The 25167-nt window shown below is 44.9% G+C and overlaps 1 protein-coding gene across 1 annotated transcript in view; it reads left to right on the top strand.

Moving 5' to 3' along the window:
- RAMP2 (receptor activity modifying protein 2) overlaps positions 1 to 25167 on the top strand; it is an 893533-nt gene that overhangs the window by 120928 nt on the left and 747438 nt on the right. The window lies entirely within an intron of this gene.

Here is a 25167-nt window from a genome sequence, read left to right as displayed (position 1 = left end):
AGGGAGAGACTGACCAGCAGATAGGGAGGAGAAGCAGGCCGAACTTACATTCCACAGGAGGGACAAACCAGACTCCTAATGTATCAGGAGCGAGCCACCAACCATGTACGGTCACATCTGGCACTCCCAGGACGCCAGTCCATGGCTCCGCAGTGTGGGCTTTTTTTTAACATGTCCGCTGCAGACAATAGTGTTGCCATCTGCAGCCTTTGCAGTCAATGCATAAGTCGCGGTAAGCCCAACACTCACCTAGGGACGACTGCCTTAACCCCCCTGGCGGTATTTCCTGACTCGGGGTGAGATTTTCATACCAAAAGCGGTAACCCCGAGTCAGACTCGGGCTTGCCTCGCTGCAGCAGCAGACAAAGTTACTTACCTTGTCCCTGGATCCAGCGATGCCACCGCGCTGTGTGAGCGAGCGGGACCTCGCTCGATTCACACAGCGTCCTCCTGTGCCGCCGATCTCTGTTCCCTGCGATGTTACGACGCACGGGAGCGGAGAACGGCGCCAAATTCAAAAACGTAAACAAACACATTACATACAGTATACTGTAATCTTATAGATTACAGTACTGTATGTAAAAAATACACACCCCCTTGTCCCTAGTGGTCTGCCCAGTGCCCTACATGGTCTTTTATATAATAAAAACCTTTCTTTCTGCCTGCAAACTGTAGATTGTCCATAGCAACCAAAAGTGTCCCTTTATGTCAAAAATGGTTTTAGATCAGCTAGAAAACAGCGATAATAAATTATAATCACTTGCAGAATTGTGTGATAGCGATTTGTGGGGAAATTCGTCATAAAAAAAATAATAATGACAGCGACAATTCTGCAACTGAGCAAAATTTCAGTGATTTTGAGTTGATTACATTATTGAATAATTTTTATTATAATTATATTATTACTTGTTATAATTATTTATAATTATTTATTATATTATAATTTATAATTTTGTTTTTAAAAAAATGTCATACCCGGGATGCCTACTAGTCTCTTGTTTGGTCAGATTTAAGTGAGTTATTCCTAAAAATTACAGACCTACAGTATAAAACGCCAAATTTCCTTGCAAATAATGGTACCGCTTTCAGCACCTTTTTTCTGAAAGAATCATACCGCCAGGGAGGTTAAGAAGGCACCTGGCCTCCTATCATAGAGCCCAGTGGGAGCAACGCCATCAGAACCCACAAAGCCACACTCCAGGCTCTCACCGTCCAGCCTCTTCTCCTTTTCCTTCTCCTTCTCCTCTATGCTCACAATTGTCCTCCACTCCACCTTCCATCATGCCATCCTCAAGTTTTTCTGCAAAAAGGCAGGCTTCCGTGGCCCAAATGTTCGAATGTAAAAAACCGATGATGCCGGATGACCCTCTTGCCCAACGGTTAACCGATGGCTTGTCGGAACTGATAGCCCGCCAACAACTGCCATATAAACTGGTGGACTCGGAGGCCTTTCGAAAATTTGTGGCCATTGGAACACCACAATGGAAGGTCCCAGAAAGGACATTTTTTTCACAGAAGGGCATCCCAGAGCTATATGGCCATGTTCAGCGGCAAGTGAATGTATCTCTGGCACACAGTGTCGGTGCCAAGATACAACTGACCACAGACACGTGGTCTAGCAAACACGGGCAGGGAAGGTATATAACTTTTACTGCCCACTGGGTGAACCTTCTGATGGCCGTCAAGCATGTAACCCGTGGCACCCATGTAGATTTGGTTTTACCGCCATGGATTGCATAAGGGCCTGCCTCTTCTTCTCCTCCTCCTCCTACTCCATCCTCCCTCTCCTCCTCGGCTGACTCCTCCTTTTCCGATGCTACCGTCTCTTCCGCTGTGCCGCCCAAGATCCCCAGAACCTATTCGACAAGCCAGGTGAGACGTTGCCATGCTGTGCTGCGTCTGTTGTGCCTGGAAGACAAGAGCCACACTGGTCCTGCACTCCTTTCAGCTGTGCGTTCACAGGCAGATCAGTGGCAAACACCGCTCAATTTGACAGTTGGTAAAGTGGTGTGCGACAATGGTGCCAATCTGCTGAGCTCGCTGAAATAGGGCAAAATTACACACATGCCATGCATGGCACACGTCCTGAACTTGGTCGTGCAGTGATTCATTGCCAAATACCCTGGGCTCCAGGACATCTTGCGGCAGGCCAGGAAAATCTCCGCCCATTTCAGGAGATCTTACACGACCGTGGCTCGCCTTGCTGACATTCAGCGGCGACACAACCTGCCCGTCAAATGTCTTATTTGTGACTGTCCGACGCAATGGAACACAACTTTGTATATGCTTGATAGGCTGCTCCAGCAGAAACGTGCAGTTAACGACTACCTGTATGAACTCTGCGGCAGGAAAGCTTCTGGGGAGCTTGTTTTTTTTCACCGCGCCAGTGGCTGCTCATGCGCGACTCATGCAGACTTCTGCGGCCATTTTAATGAGATCACCAAACTGGTCAGTTGCATCCAGGGCTCCATCAGTGACATCGTACCTTACACCTTCTTTCTGGAGCATGCATTGCGTTGTGCCATTGATCAAGCCGTAGAGGAGCAGGAGCAGGAAGATGAGGAAGTCGCAATGCTGGATGAATTCCCAGGGGGGGCTACTCCACCTGACACAAGTCAACAACGGGAGTCTGAATAGGAGTCAGAGGAGGATGGTGTCGGGGCGGATGAGGAGGAGCAAGAAGAGCATGCTTTAAACCTTTCTGGGATCCCTGGTGTTGTCCATGGATGGGGGGAGGAGAACGAGGACGACATTATCCTGGATGATAAGCAGGAGCCAGGCCACTACACCGCTTCCAGTTTAGTGCAAATGGGGGCCTTCATGCTCCAGTGTTTTAAGAAGGACCCCAGTATAAAAAGCATAAAGGGCAAGGACCAGTACTGGGTGGCAACGTACTTAGACCCCGGTACAAACAAAACATGGTGGAAATGTTACCACCATCACAGAGGGCTATCAGAATGCAGCACTTCCAGGCCTTGCTTTGAGAAATGCTGCATTCTGCTTTTGCATGTGTTGGCAGAGGAATTTCCACTCACAGAGAAACAGTTTCTTTAGCATCATATGGTGGCAGGTCGAAGTAGGCTTTTTGAGGATCTCCGGTGAGAAAAGGAGCAATGAGGCCAGCCCACTGGTCCCGAGGCAACCCTTCTCTCTCTGAGTCCTCTCAAATGTAGCAAGAAATGCCTCTACATCATCACTCTGGGACAATTTCTGCAAAAAATGGCTTGCCCTCACAGTCACCTGATTGCCAGGGGCAACAGCCGCTTGCTCCCGAACCTGAGACAGCTGCTGCACTGCTTCCTTTAAGGCAGTCACCTGAGTCTGCATAACCCCTTGCTGGGTCGCTTGCTGGGCTGCCAACTGGGCCACCAACAGGCGAGTATTTTTTTGCTGCAGAGCCAGCGCCTCTTTGTGTTAAGTTTGTTGTGCCTCCAGCTGGGTTGTTAAGCGCTGATTAGCTTCCCCATGGCGAGTCTGCGCTTGCATGTTAGCCAGGGTCAGCTGTTTAATTAGCTCCTCCATTGCTTCAGTTTTCAATGTTTGCGCAGCTTTAAACCAGGACATAAATCCATTGCACTGTCCTTTTAAATGTCAGTTCAATATAAAGTCCAATGCAAAAAAAAAAAAAAAAAAAATTTTTATCTTCTTATGCCTGTTATTCTGTCCTGCCCGCATTCGAGCACCGGTGTAAAGTTCAGGGAACCAGCTAGATCGCAGGACACAGGCTTTTAAATCAAAACTGAGGTTTATTAAACTTAAATGGCTTCATAGCAACAAAAACAAAAGAAATAATCAGTCTCACCTACTTGTAGAGCTCAGAACTGCTATCCCAGTTAAACAGTCCTTGCAGGTAAGTTCCCAAGTAGCAGGCTTCCAGGCAGGACACTGCCAAGTGCTTTCACAGCTTTCCACAGCTTTCACAGCTTTTCACAGCTTTCACAACTTTTCCTTGTCCACCATTCACTATGCACAGTCTCCGCCATACTCCTTCACACTCACCTTCAACTTCCTGTCTTGCTTTAAGCCACATTCTTGGACAGGTGCGTTAACCCTTTCTGTTCCCTTAACCACTTCCCGACCGCCTCATGTAGATATACGTCGGCAGAATGGCACGGACAGGCACATCAACGTACCTGTACGTGCTTGCCTAGACGTGGGTCGGGGGTCCGATCGGGACCCCCCCCCCCCCGCTACACGCGGCGGTCGGGTTCCCTATGGGGAGCGATCCGGGACGACGGCACGGCTATTTGTTTCTAGCCGCTCCGTCGCGATCGCTCCTCGGAGCTGAAGAACGGGGAGAGCCGTATGTAAACACGGCTTCCCCGTGCTTCACTATGGCGCTGCATCGATCGAGTGATCCCCTTTATAGGGGAGACTCGATCGATGACGTCATTCCTACAGCCACACCCCCCTACAGTTGTAAACACACACTAAGTGTACACTAAATCCTACAGCGCCACCTGTGGTTAACTCCCAAACTGCAACTGTCATTTTCACAATAAAGAATGCAATTTAAATGCATTTTTTGCTGTGAAAATGACAATGGTCCCAAAAATGTGTCAAAATTGTCCGAAGTGTCCGCCATAATGTCGCAGTCACGAAAAAAATCGCTGATCGCCGTCATTAGTAGTAAAAAAAAAAATAAATAATAAAAATGCGATAAAACTATCCCCTATTTTGTAAACGCTATAAATTTTGCGCAAACCAATCGATAAACGCTTATTCCGATTTTTTTTACCAAAAATAGGTAGAAGAATACGTATCGGCCTAAACTGAGGAAAAAAAAAATTATATATGTTTTTGGGGGATATTTATTATAGCAAAAAGTAAAAAATATTGAATTTTTTTCAAAATTGTCGCTCTATTTTTGTTTATAGCGCAAAAAGGTGATCAAATACCACCAAAAGAAAGCTCTATTTGTGGGGAAAAAAGGACGCCAATTTTGTTTGGGAGCCACGTCGCACGACCGCGCAATTGTCTGTTAAATCGACGCAGTCCCGAACTGTAAAAACACCTTGGGTCTTTAGGCTGCATATTGGTCCGGGGCTTAAGTGGTTAAAGGGACCACAGTCCAAACAGAGGGCAAATATAACGTCCTTCCAGGACCCAGCCATGGCGTCCTGTACAACATGTATACCATAACGGTCCCCTTTAGTCATCATGATTTTTTTGTGGGGGGGGCAGCATTTTTATTCTTGGTCCCAGGCAGCACAATGTCTTGGGCCGGCACTGCCTGTGTCATTATTGGAGGTGATCTCAATGTGGCTCTGTCCCCGTCTGCCGACACATCCTCTGGTAAGTCTTCCATGGCCGCATCCTCACTCTCACACATCAAATCCCTACTTCACTCCCACCATTTAGTGGATGCCTGGTGCCTATACCACCCAATAGAGAAAGATTATAGTTATTTCTCCGTAGCCCACAACTCCTACAGCAAATAGGATTACTTCCTCATCTCCCAATCTCTCTTAGATACTCAGCTAAAATCATCCCTGTGGTCTGGCCACCTATCCTTTGCCCGTCCACTGCCATCCTGAAGGGGTGCATCCTGGTGCCTTAATGACAACCTACTTCGGAATATGGTGTGTATAGCCGAAGTCGATCCAACACTTCACATCTGATCACTCCTCTGACACTACCTCTCCATTTAACCAATGGGAAGCTCTGAAGTGTGCGGTCCGAGGTGTACTCATACATAATGGCTCTCGCCTAAAGATTAGATCGGATGACATCCGGTGCCTCCTGACCACCATTTAGGACCTTGAATCCCTCCACAAACACTAGAGCCCTCCATCTTTGTGACATTATCTAACGCTCGCTGCAAGCTCCTTCAATTACTAGACTCCCACTTCCTGATATTCACACCCCAGATGATGTGTGAATAACACGAAACGCCGTCGGGTCGTCTCCACTGCCGCCTCATACCATAGATCATGCGATTTTATAAACTCAGATACATGTGAGTGCACTTGTTATCTTTTTATAATAAATTACTCAGTTTTTACCGGTTTACACTATGTGTAAACTATCTGACTCATTGCTGAGCTGAAAGGATCCAAGGTTATCCGTTACACGGTTATGCATTGATTGATAACTTCTAGCAAATGTTTTGGATGATTGCAACCATATGTACCCTGCCCGGTACTTTAAGCCTGTTTAGACTTGTTTGACGTATGTCATTTCAGGTCCACCATCTTCGGTAAGCCTCCATTTGTCATCATTGGTGGCGGTGATCACTCACTATTGAATTTATCATGATTGTAGTCTAATCAAGTTTTTCATCTCTGCACGTGGTGTTTATAGATATATGGACTTTATTGATACATATTGGACTTTATTTTTTTCACTCAAGAACTATATCACGGGAATATCTTCATTGTATTTATTATTATTCTTTGTGTTCCCATGAGGAACAATTATCTTATATATTAATTGGCCTAAGCGCTACACAATCTTCCTTCCCGTTTTCACCAGCTAATGTGTCTTTATTAGCCGTGTGAGCAGCTGGTCTTATTAATATTTTGTTTAAGCAGCGCAGTATAACCACTCTTTTTTTGATTCCCAGTTGTATAATCTCCCACATGCATCCAACTCCACAGACGCTATGCAGGCATACATAGAGGAAAGTGCCCTACCCACAAAGGAGTCTTCTGATCTAGACAGGCCCTTGGCGGCGCTGGAATTTCTAGGTGCCATCAAGGGGCTAAAATTGGACAAGTGCCCGGGTCCAGATTGATACACCCCCCCCCCCCAATTCTACAAAACATTTGTACCCCTACTGACACCATTCCTGACCCGGGCCTTTAATGCGATCAATAACTCTACCCTTCCCTCTAGGGCAGGGGTCTCAAACTCAAATTACCTGAGGGCCACAAGACAAGTTTTCATATGCCATGGGGGGCCGCATGCAAACTTTCATACTTCAAAAACAACTGGTGTCAGCGAACACATTATTATCCCCCAGCACTGGTGTCAGCGAGCGCATTATTACCACCAGCACTGGTGTAAGGCAGGGTTTGACAAATTTGCTTGAAATCTAGGAGCCAGCAAACGCACCCCGTCCCGCCGAGCTCGCGCGCAGAAGCGAACACATACGCGAGCAGCGCCCGCATATGTAAACGGTGTTCAAACCACACATGTGAGGTATCGCTGCGATTGGTAGAGCGAGAGCAATAATTCTAGCACTAGACCTCCTCTGTAACTTAAAACATGCAACCTGTAGATTTTTATAAACGTCACCTATGAAGATTTTAAAGGGTAAAAAAGTTTGTCGGCATTCCACAAGCGGACGCAATTTTGAAGCGTGACATGTTGGGTATGAATTTACTCAGGGTAACATTATCTTTCATAATATTAAAAAAAAAATGGGGATAACTTTACTGTTGTCTTATTTTTTAATAAAAAAAAGTGTAATTTTTTCCCAAAAAAGTGCGCTTGTAAGACCGCTGCGCAAATACGGCGTAACAGAAAGTATTGCAACGATCGCCATTTTATTCTCTGGGGTGTTAGGATAAAAAATATATATAATGTTTGGGGGTTAGAGGGAAGAAGATGGCAGTGAAAATAGTGTAAAATGACATTAGAATTGCTGTTTAACTTGTAATGCTTAACTTGTAATACCAACGGCCACCACCAGATGGCGCCAGCTCACATCTGGTGGTAATAACTTGTAATACCAACGGCTCACCACCAGATAGCACCAGCTCAAAAAAAAAAAAAAAAAATGTTTTTTTTTTTTTTTTTTTTACTCTTTGCTCCCCCCACTTCCACCCTGCCTGCGGGCCATTTATAACTGGTCCGCGGGCCGCAAATGCCCCGCGGGCCGGTACTTTGAGACCACTGCTCTAGGGATCTCCTATTGACCAATGTTTCCATCCTCCTGAAGCCATGCAAGGACCCCTCACAATGCAGTATCCACCACCCCATATCCCTACTAAACATAGATCTGAAGTTATTTGCGAAGGTCCTCGCTAACCGTCTCTCGTGACTTTTGCCGGGGTTATTCACAGGGGCCAGGTCGGTTTTGTTCCGGGCAGGGAAGCCCGGGACAACACGACTAAAACAATACACCTCATCTCATATATCCAACGTCACCACCTACATCCATGCCTCCTGTCCTTCTACGCCGAAAAGGCGGTTGACCGGGTTAACTGGCAGTTTTTACTCCTCTCGCTGGAACAATTAGGCCTTGATTCCCCTTTTATCACTAAAATGATGTCTCTTTACTCACACCCCTCTCCCTCGGTCTTGGTGAATGACACCTCGTCTGACGTTTCGAATGGTACCCGTCAGGGTTGCCCTCTTTCCCCTCTCCTATTTGTCATTGTAATTGAACACCTGGCGTATGCCATTAGTCAAAACGCCTCCATTCAAAGAGTCCAAACCCCCGCTGCGCACCATAAATTGTCCCTTTATGCGGATGATCTATTGATCTATGACCGGCAACCCATAAGACTCTCCCCTCACTCTTCTCTGAGTTTAAATGCTTCGGCTCTCTTAGCAATTTTAAGCTCAATATCTCCAAAACAGAGGCACTCAACGTTTCGTTACCTGCCCCCACAATGTCCTCACTGCCCTCCAACTACGCTTTCCTATGGTAGACCAAAGGAATTTCATACCTGGGCATAACGATACCTATTAAACTGTCTAACCACTTTGCATTGAACTACATCCCTCTCCTTTCCCGATTTAGGAAAGGCTTGGCTTCCTAGGAGGGCTCTGCCCTGCCCTGGTTTGGCTGAATCAACACCCTTAAAATGGACACTTTACCCAAATTACTTTATCTCTTTCAAACCGTTTATGCTTAACCGAGTTAAGCATAAACTGCTCACCCAAACAAAATTACAGGGGGGCACGGGACTTCCTGATTATGATCTATACTATAAACCAAATCTTATGGCCCGCGCACTGGAATGGTTCCCACACCCTTTTTAAAAAGCCTCCGTAATGATCAAACAGGACCTGGCTCTGGCGGATCTATGTGCCCTCCTGTGGGGCTATAAATATAACTTCCCCAGCCTATCCTGTGCCTTGCCCCTAACTACTGCTGTCCTTACACTCTGGTACTGGCAAGGGCTATGTGAGGTCCTTTCCTCAGATCCTTCTCCCCTATTCCCCTCTATTTGACAATCCAGCCCTTCCCCAGGGCATTGGGTTCCCTGCTTTGGCTTAATTTCACCTCTGCTCCTGGCCTCAGGCCCACACTTTTGTCCACCTGGAAATAGGGACCCCGATTGTCCCTGCGGATACCCACGACTGGCTCACCACCCTCCACTTAGCATCCTTTGCAAAACACCTATTTCTTTCCTCCCAAATACATCACCCGCTTTCGGAATTTGAACATCTACTCTCCTCCATCTATAGCTTAATTCAAGCCCTTACACCAGGATGTGGTCGGCAGACCTGGGAAAAAGCCTCTCCAGAGCGGATTGGCAGACAGCGTTCCACTTCACACACAAATCCTCTGTTACCTGTTACTCACAGGAGAAGAATTAAAAAATTCTTTCCAGTTGGTACAGGGACCCCTCTACACTGCACAAAATCTTCCCATCTACTCCGTCCTCCTGCTAGCGATGCAGGGCAGCCACGGGCACTTCATGTTCATGTCTGGTAGGAGTGTGAATGGATACGACCCTTCTGGAAACAGGTATTTTAGGTTTACAATGTTATTTATGAGAACTCTTTACAACAAACTCCACAGATCGACCTCCTCTCTATGTTGCCAGGCTCAATAGCCTCCCAGAAACAATGTCCCTTCCGTTTCTTCTCATCTGTGGCTCAGCAGCTTATCCCTCTTTTTTGGAAAACCGTCAGAACTCCTCCATTGTCCATTTGGGTTTCCACCATGAATGATATTATGAGAATGGAGGAGATGCTGGCACTTGACAATAATACCTACGATAAAGATAAGGTCCTGTGGCTGACATGACAGGTCTGGCTGACATGCTCCCCGCCCCCTCAAGCTCAGCTCAACCTCTGTCTTGATTTGTTCTCCATGTATGATGATGATCCTCATAAGTTATTCATTGTTTTTATCTAGTCCATACTTTCCCAGCAGATTCCCTTTCTTCTTTTCCCCCTCCTCTCCTTCTCCTCTCCCAATACTTTCTTCTCCTATTTTTTTTACTTTCCCTTCTCTCTCCGGAATATTCATTGTTCGGTATACTATGTATTTATCTATGTTTTTGCTGATTTATGGCACGAGCACCGCTGTAGGCGATAGCCATTTGGCCCCCTCGTTGCCACTTTACTTCACTTGATTCGCTGTTTATGATATCAATAAAAACATTTTCAACCCTAAATATTATGGATGGACAGTAAATAATTACGGTATATCTCAGCTAACCTCTTTATTGTCTATTAATGAGTTGACTGCCCCAGTAGGAAGCATATCTTAGAGGAATACCAATGAGCCTGAGAAGGCTAATATCGTAGAGGAATGGAAACGAATGAGCTTGAGAAGGCTAGTAGGGTAATTTGGGAAACTGCTAGACAGGAGGTGGCAGATGAAGAAGTAATGTACATTTTTGATCCCTGTCCTGACAAGTGGCTAACTTGGACTCAAAAATATTTGGAAATTCTTTAGAAGGTGCGTAATAGGATATTTTTTTTTTATAAACATCAATACTGGTTGGAGTAGAGAACCACTGGATCCCTTCTGGTCCAAATGGCAAGGTCACAACAAAAGAGAATGCATATAAGAGCTTCAATCAATCAGAATATACCAGCAGAATGACCTGCTGGTATATTGGCAATATTTCAGGAACTCTGTGATAATCTATGCGCTACAAAGATGGCATGTTCTATGTCGGATCTGGAAGTTTACTTGCAGACAGTGACATTTGCTTTTCTATCTTGGGAACAGAGTGCTGCTGAATTCTCCGCTGACACTTGAAATGATGGAGCTTGTAGTGGCAAGTCTCTAAAATAATAAAGCCCTTTGTACAGATGACCTGCCTTTTGAGATTTATAAACAATTTACAGAGGCTATTTTGCCTACTCTTTTTTCTTCATAAAGATTTTTTTTTGAGAAAAGGCATAATATCAGGCCATACATACAATGACAATACATTAACATATGTTTATGTGAATTTATAGGGCATATTAATATAGCATAAATACTATAAGGCTAGTAGGCCTGCCAATATTCCAATCTCACAATCCGGGATTGGTATCACTGTGGAATGTAGCACTGTGATTCCCTTCAGCCATTTTGGAAAGAGGTGCATGAGATTATTGCGCATGTTACTACTTATAGAAAAAAGGGGGAAAAATGCGCTAATATACAAAAAACCTGTGCTGCCACAGAAAAACAGAAATTGCTGGTGAAACGAAATAAATGAAAGCTGCGACTAACTGTGCAACATAAAACAGTGTCAAATATAGAAAAAAAGTATAAAGTCGTGCTAAATACTCAAATAAATAAATTAAAACAAACAAGTGCATATTCCAAATACAATCCAAAAAATGATCATTGAATAATAATTGTGAATAGATAATGAGGTGAAAAAAACATTAATCCCCATACACCAATTAGGAGATCAGGATAAACATAAATATAAAAATAAAGTCCAAAGATTGTGAATGTCCATATGACGAGTGAGTAAACAATTAGGTTCTCATCCTTAGCCAAATGAGAATAATCCACCACTTATGTGAAAAGAATACTTAAATATTGTGGTCCAATTGTGCTAGAAATTAGAAAAGCACAGCCAATCCAGTGAGATCCTCCACCAAAAAGCACACTGATCTGCTTACCAGATCCCGGTGGTCCCTTAATTACAGGGGACCCCAGGTAGCGTGTAGATAAAACAAGGCTGCTGGGCTCTGATACTCCAAGAACTGTGTTAGTAATCCTCTCCACACTCCATAACGGCATGAATCAGCATGACAGCATGAGGATATATAATAAGACAAAAAATGCCTCGGATAGTGTAAAAATACCTTAAGATTTAATAAATAAAAGAAGTACAAACATTGCACTTACAAATTAGCAGTACAGATTCGCCTTAAGACGGCTGTGCCGGCCGGACACAAGCAGACAGACATCAGCGCGCTGCACGTTCTGCCCTACTAGTTTCGTGAGAGATCACTTCTTCCAGGGGCACGGGCAGCGCACTGCGTCACCTCCCTATGTACACAATGACGTCGCACCAAGCCTCGTTCCCAGTCCCCTTGCGCTTGCACACTGAGATGTTATGGACAGCAAGCCTCACTCTGGATCGTCAACCTCACCGAGGTGAGGAGGTGGGAACGAATGGTGCAGTGAAACGGAACCAAATGACAATCATCATCGTTCCGAGAAGACAATAAAAAGGGCACCATCACATTTACCGCAATGGGGAAACAATGCGATGATATTCCCTATTAAGTCTCATATTTGCAATAAATGCAAAGTTGGATTAAAATTAAAAATATATTATACGCATAGGCAAACATTAAATAAATAAAATAAAAAATACTCAAATAAATACAATTTAAAAATGCATATAACACTACCCCCCGAGGTGTCAGCTTGTATTAGCAATCAATCCAGGGAGGGAGCGGAAGAACAAAAAAACTAAATTATATACAAATCAATAAATAACAAAATATATATATATGTGTGATTTGAAGGCCCGCAACCAACTCAACGCATATATATATATATATATATATATATATATATATATATATATAAAAACCCTTCTAAATATTTAGAAATATATTGACAAATAATAAATCTAATAAAATATGGACAAAGGCCCAGATGCACAATAAAGGGGCCCAGGACACAATCGCGATAACCCTATAAAAGGCCACCCTTCTATCGGACCTATACATCCTGAGATTTTTTTCACCTCATTATCTATTCACAATTATTATTCAATGATCATTTTTTGGATTGTATTTGCAATATGCACTTGTTTTAATTCATTTATTTGAGTATTTAGCGCGACTTTATACTTTTTTCTATATTTGACACTGTTTTATGTTGCACAGTTAGTCGCAGCTTTCATTTATTTTGTTTCACCAGCAATTTCTGTTTTTCTGTGGCAGCACAGGTTTTTTGTATATTAGTGCAATTTTTTCCCCTTTTTTCTATACCTGTATTCACATTAATTGCAGCTTTTATACCAATTGTGATATTATTTCATTATGGATATCTTTGACTTTCGGGCAAAAAGAGTAGTCAATACTGAGGGTGTATTTGATTCCACCCCTACACCCCCAGATTCGGATATCAGTGGACAAAAAATAGGCCCAGGCATTCTAAGCTGAGCAGCCCATTTAAAAAAAAAAAAAAATTACCAATAATGGCAACCGGTTTCTCTATGTATTTTAGTTATATTTAGCCTGCTTCAGTCACTGTAACTGACTGCGGATCTAATACAATCTAATATGATCTAATGCCCTACGTTAAAGACAGCCCTGGGAAGGGGGGGTATATATATATATATATACCCAAAAGGTGTCCCGAAGTCGGACTGCATTGCTGGTTTGAAATCGTGCGGTAATGCAGTCCGACATTGAAGGGGGGGGGGGGCAATTTGACAGACATCAGTGCGGGTTCATGCACAGATGTCTATTCAAATCGCCCCTGAAGTCAGCAAAAGTAGTACAGGAACTACGCAAAGTCGGTGTCGCACTGATTCAGACAGTACTATTGCCGGCAATACCCTCCAATTTGGCATGCGATTTGACATGTCAAATCGGCCCAATGTGAACGTGGGCTCAATTCAGGACACCTTTTGGGCACAAGAACTGTTCACACAATGTCTAACTGATGCCATCACTTTGACTTCTTTCACACTGAGGTGCTAAAAATAGTGCCTGAAAGGTGCCTCTCAAGCCTCCCCAGTATGCTTTCACACTGTGGCGATCCGCTTGCAGGATGGGAAAAAAGTCCTGCTACCATCATCTTTGGGATGGTTTGGATACACTACTCCAAAAACGCCCTGCCCATTTAAATGAATGGGCAGCTCTTACGAAGCGCCAGCAAAGCGATTCGGCAGCGCCACTTTTTGGGTGATTTTAACCCCTTCTTTGGGGTTAAAAGCGCCCCGCTACCGCCCGCAAAGTGGCGCTGCAGTGCCGGTAAAGCACCGCTAAAACAAGCGGCGCTTTAACGCTACCACGGGGCGGTCTAGGTGTGAAAGGGGTCCTTCAAACTTTGTTCAGCATCACTCACATTGTGTAAGACCTCTTTCATACTGAAGCAATTTACAGGCGTTTTTTCGCTAAAAATAGCGCCTGTAAACTGCCTCTTCTGTGTTTTCACACTGGAGTGGTGCACTTGCAGGATGGGAAAAAAAGTCCTGCAAGCAGCATCCTTGGGGAGGTACGTGAGCGGTGTATACACTGCTCCTCTACCACCCCTGCCCATTAAAATTAATGGGTACCGCTTTCAAAGCACCATAAAAGCACTTTGAAAGCAGCGTTAAAAAGCAGACGCTTTTAACCCCTTCTGGGGGGTTAAAAGTACCTGCTAGTGGCGCCAAAGGGCTGCTATAAGGCTACTTTCACACTGAGGCATTTTGCAGGCGCTATGGTGCTACAAATTACGCCTGCAAAGCGCCATGAAAGAGCCGCTCCCTTCACTCCAATGTGAAAGCCCGAGTGCTTTCACACTGGAGCGGTGCGTTGGCAGGACAGTAAAAAAAGTCTTACAAGCCGCATCTTTGAGGCACTGTAGGAGCGTCCCTGCCCATTGAAATCAATGGGCAGCGCTGCCAAAGTGCCTGCAAAGCACCTCAGGAGTGGCGCTTTGCGGGTGCTTTTAACCCTTTATTCGGCCCCTGGCGGGGGTTAAAAGCGACCAAAAGCGCAGCAAAAATGACAGTAAAGTGCCGCTAAAAATAGCGGCGTTTTACCGCCGGCGCCTCAGTGTGAAAGTAGCCTAACAGCGGTAAAGCGCCGCTTAAACTAGCAGCACTATACTGTTAGCGCTCACACTGCCCCAGTGTGAAAGGGGTCACTAAGACTCAGAATGCTTTTATTATGAATAGTTTAATATTGACAGGCATGATAAAAAAAAAAAACATTGGTAGCCAAGATATAGAAAAAAGAAAATTGACAGGCAAGATAAAAAAAAAATACATTGACAGGCAAAATACAAAAAAATACTTTGGCAGCCAAGATACAGAAAAAAAAATGACAGGCAAGATGCAAAAAAAAAAATACATTGGCAGCCAATATACAATAAAATTAAATAAAAACACATTGGCAGGCAAGAAAAAAAAACAAAAAAAAAAACACTGGTAGGCTGGCATAGTGTCACTTACCTTTCCAGCAGTCCAGCACCTTTTACGACATCAGGCAGAGGAGGCCTCCTCCAACTCCTCCCCCTTCACATGACCTGTCCTCTTCATTTCCTCCTTCTGAGCAAACAGATTCAGAAGGCTGGCTGGACGGCCGCGGAGGTGGCCGTGGAGCCAGCCGTAGTGAGCGGCACCGGCAAAAGGAGCAGCCCAGCTCGCTGCCTTCAGAGTAGGGAGTGGGACCCTGGCTGGCAGATAGAAATGCGGCTGTCGGCCGCGGAATCGGCCACGGGGCCTGCCGCGGATCCGACCGCGGAGTTTGCCGCGAATCCGACTGCGGGGTTTGCCGCAGCTGAGAGTGCACTGGGGGGGGGGGGATGTGACATGCCGCGGCCCACCGGGCATATGCCCAGTATGCCCTATGGCCAGTCCAGGCCTGGTAGCAGAGATCCACACTCAATGGGACATTGCATTCTTGGAAACTTACATCAGGAGTGCCATGGTCCCAAGGAGTTTAAGATGGGAGGTGAGCCCTCAGAGAGGCGATACTGACATAGAGGGTTGGGACAAATATTTCAATGACTCTGGGGTGGCCTTTTTGCGCTTTCTCGCAGTGAGGAAGGGCAACAAATTGGCCACACTAGACACAGAAATTAAATTGGTCAAAGACCAATTCGTCCCCCTCAGAAATGGTGAGGAGTATAAGGAGCACTCTAACAATTTGCTCACATCTTTAGAGAAAGAAGAAAATGACCAAAAACTAAAGAAAAATAAAAAAATCATCAGAGATAGTGGGGATTACCATTCAGGTTTTGTTTTTTTGTGGCAAAGCAAGTTAGCCTTGGAAAATGAAAATGATACAGGGATGGATCTTCTCCCTCAGTGTTCTGGGACAGTGGGTTCAAGTGCAAACCCCATATCATCCCAGAATAGGGGAGGCAGCTCACAGGCACCCCAGAAGGGGACCTCACAACGTCCCAACAAATCCACTAAAACTCCTAAGAAAGGACCAACTCAGGTTTTTACCTCTTCTAGGGGAAATAGGAAGGGGGGAGACCAGGGACAGGTCATTCAACATTACAATCAGGGTATGTCCCCCCGCACGTGAGATCGTTATCCCACTAGACAGGAACATCAACCCCCGAGTGGGAGTTATAATCGAACCTATCCCGCCTACCATCAAGGGGATGGAGGGAGGAATGGTTACAATTATTCCTACACAGAACCGTTTTTCCCTCTATCTGATTTAGAAACCCCTGGGGGATTTGGGCCTGGGGGTGTAGGATATGCATATGGGAAACCAATCAGGAACCCTCCACCTTACCATCTTGGGAATTATGAACAGAACTATAACCAGTATGGATCAGATTACCCTGTGGGTCCTCACAGTGATCAGTTCAACCCAGGTTGGGGTTTTCCCAGGAATCATCAAGGCCGAGCAGACCCTATAGAACAAAGAGAGGGGTTAGAGGGGGGCAGGCCTAGTCGGTCAAAAAGAAAGTGGATATAGGCACAGGGATATTTAATTTGAGTAAGCAAGTTCTGACAGACCCATGGAGAAAAGGCTCCTTGATAAAGGTCTGAGGTTTGGTCCATCAAGGAGTCTGAGCAAATTTCAGACCTATATGGACATCCATAAGTATGTAAGAAGACTAAATATCAAGAGATACTTTTTATCCAACCCGATTAGGGACAACCAGTTACCCAATGCCGAGTTTAGGCATTCTAATTTGGCTAACGCTTCATTGTTCAACCCCCCCAGGGTCCCTGGCTCCAAGCATTAGAGTCTTTTGAGATGTAGTTCTAAATGATTTGGAACTCATCAAAGTCAAGAGAGTCAAAATGCATAAAGACTTAGAGATGGGTCTGAAATCGTTGTGTTCCAACAAGTCTTTAGCAGTGTTGCTCATCTTACTTTAAAAAGTAATTAGTTTACAGTTACAAATTACTTCTCCAAAAAAAGTAATTGCGTTAGTGACTCAGTTACTACATTGAAAAAGTAGTTAGTTACTCAGCAAAGTAACTGTGACTTTTTTTTTATTTTCTACAATGCAATTATGTTCTATAACATCTTTAATATCAAAGATGTTTATATTAACTGATTGAAGAATAAAAACACTATATACAGTATTTTAGAACATTTGGGGGCAGATCCACGTAGCCTGGCGCATTGTTGCGTCCGGCGTAGTGTATCTCTGATACAGTACGCCGCCGTAACTTACAGTGTATTTTCCTTATCCAGAAAGAATTTGCGCTGTAAGTTACGGCGGCGTAGTGTAACTTTGGCGGCGTAAGGGCACGTAATTCAAATGGATGTGATGGGGCGTGTTTTATGTAAATACGTCTTGACCCAACGTAAATAACGTTTTTTTTTAACGGCGCATGCGCCGTCCGTGGGGGTATCCGAGTGCGCATGCTCGAAATTAACCCGCAACAAGCCAATGCTTACGACGTGAACGTCATTCCACGTAAAGCCCTATTCGCGAACGACTTACGCAAACAACGTAAACAATTCAAAATTCGACGTGGGAACGACAGCCATACTTGACATAGGATACGCCTCATATAGCAGGGGTAACTATACGCCGAAAAAAGGCTTACGGAAACGGTGTAAAAAAATGTGCCGGACGTACGTTTGTGGTTCGCCGTATCTAGCTAATTTGCATACTCGACGTGGAAATCGACGGAAACGCCACCTAGCGGCCAGCGTAAATATGCACCTTAGATCCGACGGCGTACTAAGGCCGGGTACACACGGACAAACATGTATGGTGAAAGCGGTCCGTCGGACCGTTTTCACCATACATGTCTGCCAGAGGGCTTCTGTACGATGGTTGTACACACCATCGTACAGAAGTCCGCGCGTAAACAATACGCGGGGCGTGTCCGCGGTGTCCGCCGCGTCGATGACGCGGTGTCGCCGCAACAATGACGCAGCGACGTGGGCGGCCCGCCTTTAAAATGCTTCCACACATGCGTCAAAGTCATTCGACGCATGCGAGGGACGGCGGGCGCCTGGACATGTACGGTAGGTCTGTACTGACGACCGTACATGTCCGAGCGGGCAGGATTCCAGCGGACTGTTTTAAAACAAGTCCAGGAATATTTGTCCGCTGGGAAAAGGCCCGGCGGGCAAATGTTTGCTGGAATTCGGCCCGCTCGCGCCCACACACGACCAAACATGTCTGCTGAAACTGGCCTGCGGACCAGTTTCAGCAGACATGTTTGGTCGTGAGTATGGGGCCTAAGACGTACGCCAGTCGGATCTAGCACAGCTTCAGGCGTATCTTGTTTTGTGGATACAAAACAAAGATACGCCGGGGCAAACTAAAAGTTACGCGGCGTATCAATAGATACGCCAGCGTAACTTCTTTGTGGATCTGCCCCAGTGTATTTATTTGAACCCAACTCAATAGATTGCAGCCTGCGATAGATATGAATGATATGCACAGAAACATATAAAAAATTAAATATTGAAACTAAAATTCAAGTGCAAAATTAAGACACACAAATGTAAACGTGGGTAAAAAGAAACAAAGGAAAATCTGGCCTTTAATTAGTGCAATTATCTGTATAATTGTGTAAAAAGAAACAAAGGAAAACCTGGCCATTAGTGAAAATCTCTGTAACTGTATATTAAGCCTACTAGTGCACAATAAACAGAAGTTTTGTTACTGTACTGAATAGTTAAGAGTTGGAGAACACTATCCAACTCTTAACTATTCAGTACATTAACAAAACTTCTGTTTATTGTGCACTAGTAGGCTGAATATACAGTTACAGAGATTTGCACTAATGGCCAGATGTTCCTTGGTTTCTTTTTAAACAATTATACAGATAATTAATTGCACTAATTAAAGGCCAGGATTTCCTTAGTTTCTTCTACTAATAAGAAACAAAGGTAACTCTCGCCTTTAATTAGTGCAATTATCTGTATCTGTATAATAATGCACAATAAACAGAACACTATCCAACTCTCCATATAGATTAACATGTTGTTCGTTGTCTGTGAAAACTAACAATACATTAATCTATACTAAAATACTCCTCTCATCTAACAAGTAAACCAGTGGTTGTAACGTAGGAGGAGAAGCTTTTCGAATCTTTTGTCTGACAGTCTGTTCCTCTTCGGAGAGAAGACAAGCTTGCCCAGGCTGAACAGTCTCTCAACAGGTGCACTAGATGGAGTAGCAGCATTGTAATGTAGCAAAATTTTCTTGATGAGAAAAATACACACAGAGAGTCAAAATTTTGTGCTGAAGATCTAATATAGTCTGCCACCTTGTTTTCTGCTAAAGAGGTTGTTTCCTCCTCATCCTCCTCAAAGGAAAATAAATCGTTCTCTTTGGCTGAGTCTGTGTGATGTTGTGTAGATGTGCTGTTGTTACCTTGTTACCAAGGACAATTCTTCGGCACTCTGCCAGCAAACTTGCCTTAGCCTTATCCTTTAACTCCTGCGAATTTTTAATTTTTCGAAGAGTTACGGCAGCAAGTATAGCCTCTTCATTTCCAAGGACATCAGCAAATCTGATTTTGATAGCCTGAAATAATAATCATAATTAGTAGCAGTTGTATTTATTATTATTATTATTATTATTATTATTATGAGTACTACAGCAATGTTCACTTAATAAATAATAAAATATTACATTCAAGTTCTTACTGTGACTATGGCGTCAGGAAGGTCCCTCAGTATTTGCAGGCCACTTTGAAGGGCTTCTGTCTACAGCATTAATGTCTCAATTGTTGGTAGGAGTGTACCATGAAATCAATTCTCTTCTCCCTGAAGTATATCCAAGGCAACTGTAAGGGGCTTCATCGCAATACAGTACTCCTTTAAAAACTGTTGTTCCCTTTTTGTTATTGCTGGCAGTCCTAATTTGGAGGAAATGGTGTTAAGGTCTACCATGGATATTTCACAGATTCGAGCCAGGGCATCATAGAAAGAATTCCATTGTGTTGTATAAGGTACAAGAAGCTTTTTTGACACCAACTCATCAACTGTTTTAGTAGCCAAATCTGATCGTCTTGTTCCATAGGGCAGTACATTTGGCAGTAACACTTCTATAAACATCCTTTGTTGCAGATTTTGACAGCAGCCACTGTCAACATCTGTGCATGAAATCAGGTTCAGTGTGTGTAATGCACATCTCTTGTGGGGGTGATCACATCACCATCATTATCATCCCCAGTTTCATGTAGAGCATCATGAATGTCTGTAAACGTCACCTCATCTTCGTCTTCTTCAGAATGACTTTCCTCAAGTGGCTGGTGGTACCTCTTAAATGCTTTAACAAAATTAGAGCCATTATCAGTCACTGTTGATGTGATTTTGTGTGTTATCCCATATGTTGAGTGTATATTGTCAAGCTCAACTGCTATGGCGTCATGACTATGATGCCCCTTGAACCGTCTGCAGGCAAGAGCTGCTTTCTCTCTTATTTGGATTGATCCAATGTGCTGTTACACCCAGGTAACTTTTATTGTGGCAAGTCCAGATGTCTGCTGTAGTTGAAATGTACAACATACCTTGCAATCAATGTATTCAGCTCGGGCTTGGTCACCTGTTGCTGACCCGAAAAATCGAGCGTTGCTTGTTTTAAGAGAGTGGGTCCGGCTACTTCGCTAGCTGCATTCGGGTTGGGTTAGCAGCAACAAGTGTCATGTTAGCATGTGTTGATGTGAGGTGCTTCATAAGATTTGAGTTGCTTGAGGCTGATGTGTATAAAGTCTTTTTTCCTGAGCATAGCGTGCATGTTACATAAACATTCTTGCCTTTCATTTCAATTAAGGAGAAGTACCGTATTTATCGCGGTATAACGCGCTCTGGCGTATACCGCGCACCCCCAAAGTGGCCCCCAATCCTGTGGGAAAAAAATATTTTTTGTTTTTTTGTACTTACAGTTTTGATGTCTTGCGCGGCGTCCATCTGCGGGCCTCGTCGGGTCCGGCGTCCTTCTGCGGCTTCGGGTGTCCTCTTCGGCGGGTCCGGCGTCCGTCTTCGGCGGGTCGGGCGTCCATCTTCGGCGGGTCGGGCGTCCATCTTCGGCGGGTCCGGTGTCCATCTTCGGCGGGTCCGGCGTCCATCTTCGGCGGGTCCGGCGTCCATCTTCGGCGGGTCCGGCGTCCATCTTCGGCGGGTCCGGCGTCCATCTTCGGCGGGTCCGGCGTCCTTCGGCGGCGTCCTCCCGCTCGTTTCCCGCCACGACTTTGAATACTGCGCCCGCATATAGCGAGCGCAGTACACTCGTGAATCTTCGGGCAGGCTCGGGCGCCTCTCGCACTGACGTCCTGTACGCTCAGGACGTCAGGACGTCAGTACGAGAGGCGCCGAGACTGGCCGAAGATTCACGAGTGTACTGCGCTCGCTATAATGCGGGCGCAGTATTCAAACTCATGGCGGGAAAGCGGGTATCGGCGTATATTTGCGCACCCACGATTTTGCCCCTGATTTTCAGGGCAAAATAGTGCGCGGTATACGCCGATAAATACGGTACATAGTTACATAGTTACATAGTTAGTCAGGATGAAAAAAGACACAAGTCCATCCAGTTCAACCACAAAAAATAAAAAAATAAAATAAAAAACACAGGTACAATCCTATACACCCAACTCCATACCCACAGTTGGGTATGGACGGTACTTCCAGTTTGAGAATGCTAACTTTGATTTTCCCCAGCTCGTCACCATTGTCGCTGACGGCTGGTGGTGTGGCACTGCACTGGTGGGGGTACCGTGGTACCTGACCTGAGTCTGACTCTGTCCTGAGTCCCCTCTTGTATTGTTTTTTTTTTTGTGGGGGGGGGGGGGGCACCCTAAATAAAAGCAAAAAAAAAAAATGGGCATGCCTTCTTTAAAATTCCATTGGCAACTATGATATAGAAATTTAAGGTTGATCATATACCTTTTTTTTTTCTTTGTGTGACTTTATTACTGCAGGGCATGTTTTTTTTTAAATCTATACCATTACCAAAACCTAGAAATCTAGAAAAAGGATTTTAAAGGTGGACCACATACAAAAAAATAAAACATAAAAAAAAGATATTGGGGCAGATCCACGTACCCTCGCGCAATAATACGCCGGGCGCAGCGTATCTAAGATACACTACGCCGACGTAACTTTTTTTTTTTAGAATCCTCAAAGAATTCGCGCCGTAAGTTACGGCGGCGTAGTGTATCTTTGGTGGCGTAATGGCGCGCCATTTAAATCTCTATGATGGGGGCGTGTTTTATGTAAATACGTTGTGACCCAACGTAAACAACGTTTTTTTTTAACTGCGCATGCACCGTCCGTGGGGGTATCCCAGTACGCCATGCTCGAATGAAACCCGGAACAAGCCAATGCTCACGACGGTAACGTCATTTCTACGCAAATCCCTATTCGCGAACGACTTACGCAAACAACGTAAAAAATTCAAAATGCGAGGCGGGAACGACGGCCATACTTAACATTGAGTACGCCTCATAATAGCAGGTTTAACTATACGCCGGAAAAAAGCCGAACACAAACAACGTAAAAAAATGCGCGGCCGGACGTACTTTCGTGGATCGCCGTAACTAGCTAATTTGCATACTCAATGCGAAATCGACGGAAACGCCCCCTTGCGGCCGCCGAAAAATTTAATCTCAAGATCCGACGGCGTACTAAGACGTACGCTGTCGAATCCTTCGAGATGCCGTTGTATCTTGTTTTGTAGATACAAAACAAGATACGACGCGCAAAATTTGAAATTACGCGGCGTATCAAGAGTACGCCGGCGTAATCCTTTTGTGGATCTGGCCCATTGAGTACAGTGCTATGAGGCTCATGCCATTCTTGTGCTAATGTTTGCTGCTAATTTTAATGCAAGCCTTTGGTAGAAGTTGCAGAATATAATACAAGACAAAACCGCAATATTCTAAGCACTGTGCAACAGCTGGGATCCTATCTTTTCCTATCGATGCAACTATTCTGCAACTTCTACCAAAGGCTTGCATTAAAATTAGCAGCAAACATTAGCACAAGAAAGGCATGAGCCTCATAGCACTGTACTCAATATCTTTTTTTTTTTCTGTATGTGGTCCACTGGTCCACCTTAACATCCTTTCTAGATTTCCAGGTTTGGTTTGGTATGGTAATTAAGTTTTATATCATATCATTACAATATCAATTCATCACACTTCACCTCCACATGCCCAGCATTACTGTACAATTTGATCATCAAACTCCACCTCCACATGCCCAGGCTCGGGCATGTGGTGTGTGATGATATTGTACAGTATTGCTGGGCATGTGGAGGTGGAGTGTGATGATATTGTACAGTATTGCTGGGCATGTGGAGGTGGAGTGTGATGATATTGTCAGTATTGTTGCTGGCATGTGGAGGTGGAGTGTGATGAATGATATTGTTACAGTATTGCCTGCTGGTGGGCAGCCCAGCTATACTGTACAATATCATCACACTCACTCCACATGCCCGGCAGCACTACTGTACAATATCATCACACTCCACTCCACATGCCCAGCAGCAATACTGTACAATATCATCACACTCCCCTCCAAATGCCCAGCAATACTGTACACTATCATCACTTCCACATGCCAGCAAATGCAATACTATACAATATCAGATTTCACCTCCACATGCCAGCAATACTGTACAATATGATCACACTCCACCTCCACATGCCCAGGCTGGGCATGTGAAGGTGGAGTAGTGATGATATTGTACAGTATTGCTGGGCATGTGGAGGTGGAGTGTGATGATATTGTACAGTATTGCTGGGCATGTGGAGGTGGAGTGTGATGATATTGTATTGCTGGGCATGTGGAGGTGGAGTGTAATGATATTGTACAGTATTGCTGCTGGGCATGTGGAGGTGGAGTGTGATGAATGATATTGTACAGTATTGCTGCTGGTGGGCAGACCAGCAATACTGTACAATATCATCACACTCCACCTCCACATGCCCAGAAATACTGTACATTACAATATCATCACCTATTCACCTCCACATGCCCAGCAAATGCAATACTGTACAATATCAGATAAGATTCCACCTCCACATGCCCAGCAAATGCAATGTACAATATCAGATAAGATTCCACCTCCACATGCCCAGCAAATGCAATACTGTACAGTATCAGATAAGATTCCACCTCCACATGCCCAGCCCGGCCCCAGCCCTAGACTAGGCCGCTCTTCCCCCCCCCCCAGCTCCAGACACTTCCAATCCACACATGCCGGTCCTCCTCACCTGCGCTGCCTGCTCTTACTGTCTGTGTCACTCGTCTGTCTCTCTCTCTTCGCAGGGCCACGGTCGGTGCTGATGAGCTCAGCTGAGTCTTTGATCCGGAGCGGAGCCTCTGTGGGGGAGATGTCGGCGGGCTGAGCTGAGAGCTCTCGTGACAGGCGGGCAGGAGACTCCAGGCTCGTGCATGTGCCAGTGCCACCCGGGCCGTGATCACAGACAGGCCAGCTCTGTGGCCACATGACGCGCCGTGACCGAATCACAGGCCAGCTCAGGCCTGTGGCCACATAACCCCCTCTGCCCCCCGCACGCCGAGCGGTAGATGTAATTGCGGTAACGCCACCCAAGTAATGGGAACGGCGTTACTGTGAGGGGAAGAGTAATCAGGTAGATTACTCGTTCTCTCAAAAGGTGCATCGTTAGGTAACAGCGTTTATTTTAACGCCGTTACTTACAACACTGGTCTTTAGTCATTAGACCTGCCGATAAGGGGGGGGGCATTGTCATCCTAGATCGGTGCGACTATTTAAAGGAGTTGCACCATATCGTGGACAACACTAGTGTTGAGCAGAATATGCCATATTCGATTTTGCGATATATCTCGAATATATATTCGAATATTCGAGATATATTCGCTAAATTCGAATATTCGTGATATTTTTTCGAAATTAAATGATTGCGATTTTTCGCTATTGCG

Source organism: Rana temporaria, chromosome 12 (assembly GCF_905171775.1).
Source record: "Rana temporaria chromosome 12, aRanTem1.1, whole genome shotgun sequence".
Lineage (NCBI taxonomy): Eukaryota > Metazoa > Chordata > Amphibia > Anura > Ranidae > Rana > Rana temporaria.
Note: the sequence above shows the minus strand (reverse complement) of the source record. Positions and strands in the feature narration are given on the sequence as shown.